Consider the following 12,284-nt stretch of genomic DNA (forward strand, 5'->3'; position numbering starts at 1 on the left):
TTCTTACGAGAATATGTAACCATGTTACTCCGTTGCCTAAAACCTTTTTGTTTGCAAGGTAAGGTCCCAAATCCCTAATATGATGTACAAGGCCTTGGACCATCTGGCCTCTGCTTCTCTTTCCTCCCCGATCTTCCATCACTCCTCTCATTGAATCCTATATTTCTGAGCTGTTTCACAGGTACCTGCTTCAGCTACCCTATTGCATGGAGCAATCTATTGAATGGGTTGGATGGAAATGTCTGAGCTGTCAACACATCTGAGTTCCTAAGCTGGCCATGAGGGACTCACACTAGGGTAAAGATTCACCTTGTGAAAATTTGAACATTCCAAATGACATCCGCTTGTGCCATTTTCTAAGCCACTGATTATCATTCAATAAAAAGCTTACACCTGTGATCTTAGGTTCTTGGAAGGCTGAGGTGGGAGGATTGCTTGAGACCAGGAGTTCAAGACCAGACTGGGCAATATAGGAAGACTCCCCGCCAACCCTAATAACAACAACAAAAGAGCATCAATTTTATACTTCTTGTAAAACTAGGAGTTGGAGAAGGCTGATTACTCTGGCAACTACAAAAGGAAATTTTGTTGTAGGACTCTATTATTTATTTATTTATTTATTTTTTGAGACTGGTCTCTCTCTGTCACCCAGGCTGGTATGCAGTGGCGTGCTCTCGGCTCACTGCAACCTCTGCCTCCCAGGTTCAAATGATTCTCCTGCTTCAGCCTCCCGAGTAGCTGGGACTACAGGCGTGCACCACCATGCCCAGCTAATTTTTTGTATTTTTAGTAGAGATAGGGTTTCACTATGTTGGCCAGGCTGGTCTCGAACTCCTGACCTCAGGTGATCTGCCCGCCTCAGCCTCCCAAAGTGCTGGGATTACAGACAGGAGCTACCGTGCCTGGCCTATTTATTTATTTTTTAAATATAGAGACAGGGTCTCTCCATGTTGCCCCAGCTGGAGTACAGTTGTTATTCACAGGCATGATCCCACTACTGATCAGCACGGAAGTTCTGACCTGCTGTTTCTGACCTTGGCTGGTTTACCCCTCCTCAGGCAACCTGGTATCCCCACACTCCTGGGAATTCACCATATTGATGCTGAACTTACTGAGAACACCTGATCTGCATAACACACTATAGCCCAGAACTCCTGAGCTGAAATCATCCACCCACCTCAGCCTCCCGAGTAGCTGGGACTACAAGCAGGTGCCACCTCGCCCTTACAGGACTCTTAATCACAATGATGTTCGCTGGGCCATCAAAATATAATTTTAGAGTCTAATAGAAAACGCCCTGGCCTTGGAGTCAGACAGACCTGCTATCTGGCTCTGCCACTTACCAGTTATATGACCTTGGGCAAGTCACTTAAACTTTCTCAATTCTCTTTCCTTGTCTATAAAAAAGGGATGATAATCTATAACTTGCATAATTATATTGAGGATTAAATGAGATAAAAGATGTGAATAATCTCAGTGTAAGTTAAGGATTCAGTGAATATAATTGTTAACTAATCTGATCCAAGACAAAGGGTAGAATTTTGTCTTCATTCAGGGGCCGGGTGCGGTGGCTCACGCCTGTAATCCCAGCACTTTGGGAGGCTGAGGCGGGCAGATCACCTGAGGTCAGGAGTTTGAGACCAGCCTGACCAACATGGAGAAACCCCGTCTCTACTAAAAATACAAAATTAGCTGGGCATGGTGGTACATGCCTGCAATCCCAGCAACTCAGGAGGCTGAGGCAGCAGGATCGTTGGAGCCCGGGAGGCGTAGGTTGCAGTGAGCCAAGATCACGCCATTGCACTGCAGCCTGGGCAACAAGAGCAAAACTCCATCTCAAAAAAAAAAAAAAAGAATTTTGTTTTCCTTCCCATTATTCCTTGGGCATTTGGATCTGGAAGTGAAGACGTCCAGTATAATTTGATTTGTGTTGTTCTTCCCTCAGGTGGTTACTTTAGTCAATAAGAAGGTAGCTTATGAGGGCATAAACGATACAACCCAAATGTCAGATGTGGCCTCTCTGCCTCCTTTTTTTTTTGACATGGAGTCTCACTCTGTCGCCCAGGCTGGAGTGCAGTGGCGCGATCTCGACTCACTGCAAGCTCCGCCTCCAGGATTCACGCCATTCTCTTGCCTCAGCCTCCGGAGTACCTGGGACTAAAGGCGCCTACCACGACGCCCGGCTAATTTTTTGTGTTTTTAGTAGAGACAGGGTTTCAATGCGTTAGCCAGGATGGTCTTGATCTCCTGACCTCGTGATCCGCCTGCCTTGGCCTCCCAAAGTGCTGGGATTACAGGCATGAGCCACCGCGCCCGGCTTTTTTTTTTTTTTTTTTATTTGAGACCAAGTCTGACTCTGTCACCCAGGCTGGAGTACAGTGGTGCGATCTTGGTTCACTGCAACCTCCGCCTCCCGGGTTCAAGTGATTCTCCTGCCTCAGCCTCCCAAATAGCTGGGATTACAGGCACCTGCCACCACGCCGGCTAATTTTTTTGTATTTTTAGTAGAGACAGGGTTTCACAATGTTGGCCAGGCTGGTCTCGAACTCCTCACCTCAGGTGATCTGCCGACCTTGGCCTCCCAAAGTGCTGGGATTACAGGTGTGAGCCACTCTGTCTGGCTGCCTCGCTGCCTCTTCAAGATCCAAATTCAATGGGCTTGAACCTCAATATTCACATTTCCCAACTCATGTAAGTGCAAACTCCTACACAAGTTTTTGCAAGTTCCACAAGGGCTTGTGGTCTCACAGTTACCTCTGCTTCCAGTCTCCTTTTTCAATTGAGACCTAACAAAGCACATTGCTCAACTCCCTACTCATGCACTGTCACAATTCCCCTCTCTCAAAAAGCGTTCCTGGGTGTAATAGCCCTTCCTGAAGTCTTGAGAGTCACATAGGATGGTCACGTCCTAGTGTAACAAACAACTTATGCCATTTTAGGCATCCCACTGCTGAAACACTCTTGTCAACTACCATGGGAGAGTTTCTTCTGACTCTTTACCTATGTAGCACCTATCCTTACATTGATTTTCTTACTCATCTTTTTCCTTTTCCCCTCCGATCTCTCTCTATTAACTTGCCCTCCCATTTTGTCAAGTGAATTCCAATTCGCCTTCCCCCAATCCTCCCACCCCCACCTTATTTATTTTTTTTTTCTTGAGATGGAGTTTCACTTTTGTTGCCCAGGCTGGAGTGCAATGGCGCAATCTCGGCTCATCGCAACCTCCGCCTCCTGCTACCGCTAATTTTTTTTAGATGGAGTCTCACTCTGTTGCCCACGCTGGAGTGCAGTAGCACAATCTCGGCTCACTGCAACCTCCGCCTCCCAGGTTCAAGTGATTCTCCCGCCTCAGCCTCCCGAGTAGGTGGGAGTACAGGCACCCACCACCACGCCCAGCTAATTTTTGTATTTTTAGTGGAGACAGAGTTTTACCATGTTGGCCAGGCTGATCTCGAACTCCTGGCCGCAGGTGGTCCCAAAGTGCTGGGATTGCAGGCGTGGGCCATCATGCCCCACCTACCCCTACCCCCTTTTTAAACATAGAGAGCAATTTCTTCTCCCAAAGTTACATATTCACTGTCATCAATTGAGGCCCCAAGCAGGACAAAAGGACTTTCTGTGCATTGGGATCTGTAATTCCTGGAAGGCAGTTGTGGTTTAAAAATAGCACTTTTTTTTTTCTGTTATACGAAGCACAGTGTTTCCTATTTATTGAATGCTTACTGTGTGCCTACCACTCTATCAAGTCCTCTCCAGTAGCTCGTGTTCTCATTTGATCTTCCCAACAACTCTGAGAAGCAGCTCTCATTATTGCTCTTTCTACAAATGAGGAAGCGGTGTGTGTGCGAGAGAAATGAGGTAATTGGCATAAGATCACACAGCAAGCAAGGACTGAAGACCAGGTCTGCCTGGCCCCAAGCCTGTGTGTGCCCTTTCTAATTTACTATACCACCTTTCAGGGGAGGGAGACGGAGAAAGCAGCCAGAAGAACTGAGGCTACATAAAAGCAATACCATCTGTTCTCATATTGTCTCACAACTTTAAAAGGATGGCTCTATATGCTGTCTCATTATTCCTGGGAAGAAAGAATAATCATTATCATCTCGTCTATTTTGAAATGAGGAAAGTAGGGCCTTGTGAGAGAAAGGGAGTGAGGGAGCAGTTCAGCGTAGCATGTTTGATTTTGCTATTACAGAGGTACCAGCAGTGGGTGATTAAGAGCTCAAGAGTGACCATGGAAGCTGGTGGCTAAGGTGATGTGGAGGCCAAGGACTGAGGGACCAGGAAATCCCATAGCTACTGAAGTCACCAGGAGGATGGCAGGACAGGGGCTAGTGAGGATGACCATGGGCCAGGGGCTGCAATCTTTAATGCATAAGGAGCAATTGGGTGTCAGTGATGAGGAGGAGTGGAGGGTGGTATGACTGGAGAGCACAGGAGAAATAATTTTTGACAAGGGTGGAAATGGCCATGCTGACACCACCTCCTGGTTTTGTAGGATGAATTGGAGAGTGAAGGCAGGAATTAGGAAGCTGTTGCATTAGTCCAAGCAAGAAGTGATGATGCTGGAGTCAGAACAAGGGCAATGGAGACACAGAGGAAGGGCAGGGATATGTTAAGGCGGTGGGATGTAGGGTGTGAAGGAAACACAGATAGGGTAGAGGACAGCGTCCAGGTTTCTGGCTTCGTTTCCGCTTGTAGTCAGCCTCCCTCTCTGGGCTTTTTTGAAGACGGAGCCATAGAACGGACCAGAAAGCAGTTTGGAAATGGCAAAACTGCTACCCATCATCAGCTACATTATCATCAAAGCTCTCTAATTACCCTAGTAAGTTCAGTCAATGGAATGAGGCATGACAATTAAGATAAATCACGAAAGTCACCCAGATATGGGGGACCTGGAGGTCCTGAGTCGCCTCGGATTCCTTACACCTGCCAGGAGTTGAGGGCCGGGGCGGGGCGAACACAGACTCCGCCCTTGGGCGGGGCCTGGATGCGGCCGGAGCCGAGCAGCGCTGGAGCCGGAGCCTCAGCCCTCAGGCGCCACTGTGAGGACCTGACCAGACCCGACCACCCCACAGCGCCCGGCCCCGGCCTCCTCCGCGCCGTCCCGCCGCCAGGTCCTGCCGCCCCGCCTACCGTCCGGGAGCGAACCCGTCGTCCCGCACTCGGAGTCCGCGGTAAGGGGCGCGGCCCCGGCAGCCCGCCCGCGGAGGATCAGGGACCGTACCCCGGCGCGGGGCGCTGGGCACCGAGAGCGGGAGCCGAGAAGGAGCGCGGGGCAGCGGAGGGAAGCCGGGGGAGGAGCGAGGAAGGGGGCTCCGCGGCGGCAGAGGTGGGGCTCACCTAGGGAGGGGGCGCCGAGGGGGTCTCCCGGACCTTGGGGGCAGCCGGGGGAGCTCCAAGGGCGGGAGGGGAGCAAGAAACACGGCGCTGGGGCTGGGAGGAGAGATGGGGGGCAACTGGAGGGCAGTGAGGGATCGCGGGGGAAACGGGGGCGTGGGGGGCGGGGGAGCTGCGAGGAGGGCGGAGAGGGGCTGTGCAGAAAGGGGGTACCGGGCAGCCGAGGGGCAGCGAAGGGGGCGCTGAAGGGAGCGGACTGAGGGGAGCTAGAGCGGGGGTGCGGGGGGAGGCGTGGAGGTGAGGAGCTGAGGAGAGGGAACTGGCTGGGCGGGGGTCGTTTGGAGCTGGGGGGGACTGAGATGCCGAGGGGAAGGGGCGCTGGGCAGCTGGGAAGTGTCTGGTCGGGAGAGGGTCAGGGGGTGGGGATGTGGCTATGGATAGCTGGGATGGAGAAAGGCAGCGGGGCAGTGTCTGGTCGAAAGAGGGTCATTTATGGGGGATGTGGGTATGGATAGCTGGGGTCGGAGGTTCAGCCCGGCTGGGGACCGGCGTGGGGGTAACTGTAGATGGAAGGCGAGGGGTGGGGCTTGGGGGCGGGAAGCTTGGGAGAATGGAAGGGTGAGAGGCCAGGTTGGGTCTACCCTGCTGCAGAGGAAAGGGGCAGGGAGCCCGTGGAGACACAGGGAAATGGCCTTGGAAATGGACACAGGGGCCTATATTCTGGTCAGGAGTGGGGAAGAGGCTCTGGAATAGAGTAGGGTCTGGCGGCTGCAAGTGGAGGAATCGTGAGAGAACTTGGAGTGCATAGATACGGTGGTGGGGCGCTGGGTCAGGCTGGGGAGGAGGCCAGGTGTGGGTTGTGGTGTAAGGGTGGAAAGGTAATGGGGGCTGGAGTGGTGTCCACGCACTAGCGGTGTCTTGGCCACTCAGGAGTCCAAGGAGGGGACCCAGGCACTGGACCTTGTTACACGGGCACCGAGGATCACAGGAAATAAGAGAATCGTGGACAGAAAAAGTCGTCCAACTCTGTTCTGTAGTCCAAGCATGGAAGCAACTATGGGGAGGGCAGGGCAGCAGCCTTTGGAAGCTAAGAGAGATGTGGAGGAGATGGGAGAAAGATGGGCCCTCAAAAAAACACAACAACAAAAAAAACACACACAAGATGGGCCCTCTTCCCCCAGCTTCCTGGAATCCAGATGGAAAGGGATAAGAGACAGTAAAAGGAGAGGATGTGTGTGTGTGTGTGTGTGTGTGTGTGTGTGTGTGTGCGCGCGCGCGCACAGGTGGGTGTCCACCTGTTCTGTGCCTATAAACAGAGGAAGACAATGGAAGCTGTGAAAGGCCCTATCTATAGAAGTGGAAAGCCCTGGTGCCCTGTGGAAGCCAGTGGAGAGGCATTTTGGGGGAGATGGGTGGGTTGGGGAAGGCTTCCTGGTCATGAAGGATTTAGCTAGCAGTGGAGGAAAGTGTGTTCCTATCAGAGGAAACCGTATGGGAAAAAGCAAAAATCTAAAAGTATCTCCAGTCCAAGAAATAGAGCTTCAGTTTCTTAAAGATTATGACATTAAGGGAGGCATCAGTAACCTATACAAAATATTTAAATAGGTTTCTCCTCTAAGCTTGAAGCTCCTAGGGTTTCTCTCCATCTCCCTAAAGTATAGCACAGGGCCTGGTGCATAGTAGGTGCTTGGTGAATGTTGATTGAATGAATAATTGGTGCTCCTGCCTCAATTTCTTCATCCATTCCCAAGAATTGTTGTGAGAATCAAATAGGATAAAGTGGGTGAAAAGAACTTTGTAAACTGTAAAACAATGTACAAAGAGAGAGGCCACTGATGTTATTCTGCAGGTGTTCCTCTGTTTTGTCAGTGGATACACCCATGGCCATCTCTTTCCAATCTGGAGGAGGAAGGAAATGAATATCAAGCATCTGTTGGTGCAAGATGGAATGCATTGAAAGCATCTTGTAGAATGCTAGACATTTAGTAGGTGCTCAATAAATGGTAGCTATTGTGATATTGTTTCTGTGGCTCTAGGAGACCTGGGAAAACAATGAAAAGGTGGTGATGGGTCAGCAGTGGGGAATGGTCTAAAGACAGATTGAATTAGAAAAGTAGAGTATGGCTTAAAGGAGGAGGATGAGGTCCACATTTGCCCAACTCCCTTCTTATTCTCACTGAAATGCTCCAAGTAGGAAGACAGGGAATTACATTCATTGAGCCCCTGCTATATTGCATATACAGTTGACCTTTGAATAGCATGGGTTTGAACTGTGTAGGTCCACTTATACCCGAATTTTTTTTTTCAATCAAACACTGATTAAAAAAAAAAAATACCATGGTGGGTCAAGCGCAGTGGCTGGAACCTGTAATCCCAGCTATTTGGGAGGCTGAGGTAGGAGGATCGCTTGAGCCCAGGAACTTGAAGCTACAGTGAGTTATGATCAGGCCACTGTACTCCATCCTGGGAAACAGAGTGACACCCATCTCTTAAAAAAGAAGAAAAAGAGAAGAAAATACAGTAGTGAAGGGAGGTGAAGTCTATATATTCAGAGGACCAACTTTTAGTCTAGGTGGGTTCCACTGGGCCGACTGTGGTTCTTGAGTAGGCATAGATTTCGGTATATATGGGGCTCCTGGAGCCAATCCCTTGCCTATACCAAGAAATTACTGTACTATTCTAGATGTATTACCCACATTACCTATAATTTTCCCAACAACACTTATTTAATGAAAGAGGAAACTGTCTTAATCATGTAAAATTTTTTGCCAAGGTCTCATAGGTAATAAATGATAGACCTGGAAACTGAATCTAGTTTGTTTGATTTGGAACTCCAAACTATTTCCACTACTCAGGATGACTTGCTAGAAGAAACCATGAAGCACAGAGACAAACAAACAAAAACAAAAAAGGGGTTAATAAAACACCCTCCCATGTACAGGTTTTAATTCTTGCAACAGTTTTGCCAGGAAGCCATTTTATGAACTCCTTTTATAGATAAGGAAACTGAGGCCAGGAGTGTGATTTGCCTAAGTTTACAGAACCACTGAAAGAGCCAGGGCTTATCTTTCAAATGCCAGGTCTCTTGGACTCAGTCTCACGTTCTTTCCAACAAAAGGTAAGTTCGTTCATTCGCTTCTTCACTCCATTTATTGAGCTGATCTCTTCCCGCTGGATTTTAGGGCTCTCTCCTCCTCTTCCCCGCTCTTTCCTGGCTGAAGTTGGCTTCTTCCTTAGGTGCTTATTTCTGCCGCCTGTCAGACTGAAAGCGTTGTTTTTCACAGTCACCCTTTGAGGAGTCATTTCTTTCCCCCAGCCTGGGACAGGGACGACTTCCCAGATGGTCCCTGGGCCTTCATCTGTATTGCTTGTCACGGAGATAGCTCTATCATTTTATGTGACTGTCACAAAATAGAGGAAAGATTTGATTGATGCTTATCTTACAAATGCAATTCTGCACGCACCACTGTGCAGTGACCTGTCTGCTTAGATCTGCCTCAGGCAGCTGCCTGCTGGGATGCTTTTTGCCTGTCTTCCAAATGTCTGAGTAGCCCCTGGCTGCCCCTTCCTAAGAAGATCCCCTTGGGGGCCTCCATCTGAATGAGCCTTCCAACTGAACTCAGCTCTCTGCCTCTCCCTGTTCTCACATCACCTACTGGGAAAGCCATGCTGTGTGTGCATAAGCAGATGTTGACAGTGTGATATGGCAAGTACAGTACGGTAGCAAGACACTCAGGATGTTGGGGATGCTTCTTTTTTTAATTTTTATTTTTAGAGATAGGGTCTCACTCTGTCACCCAGGTTGGGATACAGTGGTGCAATCATAGCTCACTCTAAGCTCGAACCTCTGGACTCAAGTGATTTTCCTGCCTCAGCCTCCCAAGTATCGAGGACTACAGGTGCACACCACCACATCCGGCTAATTAAAATTTTTTTTGGCTGGGTGCGGTGTCTCACGCCTGTAATCCCAGCACTTTGGGAGGCTGAGGCAGGTGGATCACAAGGTCAGGAGATCGAGACCATCCTGGCTAACACGGTGAAACCCTGTCTCTAGTAAAAATACAAAAAATTAGCCGGGTGTGGTGGCGGGCACCTGTAGTCCCAGCTACTCGGGAGGCTGAGGCAGGAGAAAGGCATGAACCCGGGAGGCGGAGCTTGCAGTGAGCTGAGATCGCGCCACTGCACTCCAGCCTGGGCAACAGAGTGAGACTCTGTCTCAAAAAAAAAAAAAATTTTTTTGTAGAAATGGAATCTCACTATGTTTCCCAGGCTGGTTTTGAACTCCTGGCCTCAAGTGATTTTCCCACTTTGGCCTTCCAAAGTGTTGGGATTACAGGTGTGAGCCACCATGCCCAGCCAGGATGCTTCTTTATTCACCCTAAAATTGTTGTGGTTTTCGTTTTCCTTAATCCCGTCAAACCTGGAAGCCAGTAGGTAACAGAAGTTCCATTCATGACCCTCCAACTGACTTGCTGTGTGAGCTTGGACAAATCACTTGTCTTTGCAGAGCCTCAATTTTTTTTTTTTTTTTTTTTACCTGTAAGATAAACAGTGGTAGATCAGGAACTGAAACAGTTTTTTACTCTTGCCATCGCTTCCTAGTCTCATATCTGTGGCAGTCATAGCTAATAAAGGCAGGCAAATTTCTCACTGATTCTACACGAGGCTACATGTATTTTTCTCAGCACAGTGTATGAAACATACTTATATACGTTCTCTTATTTAAAATTCACAGCACCTTGTGAAGTAGGTATTATTATCAGATGAGGACACTGAGGCATAGAATTTAAGTAACTCAGCCAAGTTTACACATTGAGTTACTGGGAAAGCTGGGCCCAGTAGCCAGGCTTTTTGTTACAATAAAAAGCTGCTACTCCAAAGTCCCTTCTAATTCTAGCAGTTTAAGAGTGTGAAGCTGGGCTACATCAGGAAAATGAAGACCAGTAATCTGACATTTACACTGGTAGTCTGGCGCTTGAAAAATGGTCTATATGTGTTTCTTGAAAGACATAATACCCTCTAAGGATTTACTATAGGTCTAGCGTTGACCAGATGTAAGGATGGATAAAGCCCCCTTGAATCCAGAAGAGAGAGCAAACAGTTAATTGTAAAACAGGCCCAAATAATGTAGCCATGATCAGGGAGAGGGCAGTTGAACAAGATTTGCCTGCAGAAGTGAATTAAAGGGGCCAGTGAAATAATATGTATGCAGTACCTCCATGGGCCGAGAAACTGTGTCAGATTGTTTACATATAGTACTACTCATTCTATTTGTACCAAGCTCTGTGAAGTAGGTGGTATTTTCTCTATTTTAAGGTAAGAGTGCTGTGGCTTAGAGAGGCAATATGACTCACCTAAGAATTCATCTAAGGGGTAGAGCATTGATTTTAAACTTTTTCATAACACTGCAGGGTACAAAGTCTAGTCTCAGCTGTTAGCTGTGAGATTTGGGCAAATCCTTTTAATTTCTCATTTTCAGTTTCCTTCTTGATCAAATGGAAATAATAATCCCTGTCTTTCCAGCTTTATTTCCCAGGTTTATTTAGAGATAAAAGAAGATAAAGGATATGAAATTGTGGTAAAGATCACATTTAGGTTTTAGTAAAGTGACTCTTTGACCAGCAATTCCACTTCAAGGAATCTCTGTCAAGGAAGTAATTAGGAAAATGTACAAAAATTTATGTAAAGAAATGCTCACTGCAGTTTCATGTATAATAATTAAGAGTAGAAAAACAACTTAAAAACAACTTCCTAAAGAGAGTGACAACATTAAATAATTGATCTGGCTGGGCCAACATGGTGAAACCCCGTCTCTATTAAAAATACAAAAATTAGCCGGTGTGATGGTGAGCACCTGTAGTCCCAGCTACCTGGGAGGCTGAGGCAGGAGAATCGCTTGAACCCAGGAGGTGGAGGTTGCAGTGAGCCAAGATTGTGCCATTGCACTCCAGCCAGGGTGACAGAGCAAGACTCTGTCTCAAAAAAAAAAAAAAAAAAAAAGAATTGGTCTTATGACACATCACATCTATAGGATGGAATATAATGAATATAATGTGGTCAACTGAAATGATTTTTTTTTAGAGTTTTCAAAGTCTCATTCATACTTTTTTTTTTTTTTTTTTAAATTAGAGAGTCTCCACTGTTGCCTGGGCTGGAGTGCAGTGGCACAATCTCCGCTCACTGTAACCTCCGCCTCCCAGGTTCAAGTGAGTCTCCTGCCTCAGCCTCCAGGGTAGCTGGGATTACAGGCGGCCGCCACCACGCCTAGCTAATTTTTTGTATTTTTAGTAGAGACGGGGTTTCACCATGTTGGCCAGGCTGGTCTCGAACTCCTGACCTGGTGATTCACCCATCTCAGCCTCCTAAAGTGCTGGGATTACAGGCATGAGCCACCGCACCCAGCCCATACTTTCTTTTTTTTTTTTTTTGAGACAGTGTCTTGCTCTGTCACCCAGACTGGAGTGTAGTTGTGTGATCTTGACTCGCTGCAGCCTCTGCCTCCTGGGTTCAAGCAATTCTTGTGCTTCAGCCTCCTGACTAGCTGGAATTACAGGTGTGCACCACCACGCCCGGCTAATTTTTGTATTTTTAGTAGAGGCTGGATTTCACCATGTTGGCCAGCCTGATCTCAAACTCCTGAGCTCAAATGATCTACCCGCCTCGGCCTCACAAAGTCCTGGGATTACAGGCCTGAGCCACTGCGCCTGGCCTCAAAATCTCATACTTTTGTAGTACTTTCGGAATTATTTAAGTACAGTCTTGCATTGCTAATGACAAGGATATGTTCTGAGAAATGTGTCATTAACCGATTTCATAGTTGTATGAACATCATAGAGTATACTTACACAAACCTATGTGGTATATGGTATAGCTTACTATCCACATAGTCTATATGGAATAGATAGCCTGTTGCTCCTAGGCTACAAACCTGTACAGCATGTTAC

General features: G+C 47.8%; 1 protein-coding gene across 2 annotated transcripts in view; it reads left to right on the top strand.

The window, feature by feature from the left end:
• Positions 1–4,983: 4,983 nt before the first annotated feature.
• RAB3B (RAB3B, member RAS oncogene family) overlaps positions 4,984–12,284 on the top strand; it is an 82,487-nt gene continuing 75,186 nt past the window's right edge. Inside the window, exon 1 of one of the 2 annotated variants that reach the window (XM_054453735.2) lies at positions 4,984–5,177. The gene's annotated coding sequence lies outside the window, so the exon portion shown is untranslated. Of the gene's footprint in view, positions 5,178–5,278; positions 5,333–12,284 lie in introns of those variants that run through there. The other variant, XM_063656082.1, reaches the window with a different exon arrangement.

This window comes from Pongo pygmaeus, chromosome 1 (assembly GCF_028885625.2).
Source record: "Pongo pygmaeus isolate AG05252 chromosome 1, NHGRI_mPonPyg2-v2.0_pri, whole genome shotgun sequence".
Taxonomy (NCBI): domain Eukaryota; kingdom Metazoa; phylum Chordata; class Mammalia; order Primates; family Hominidae; genus Pongo; species Pongo pygmaeus.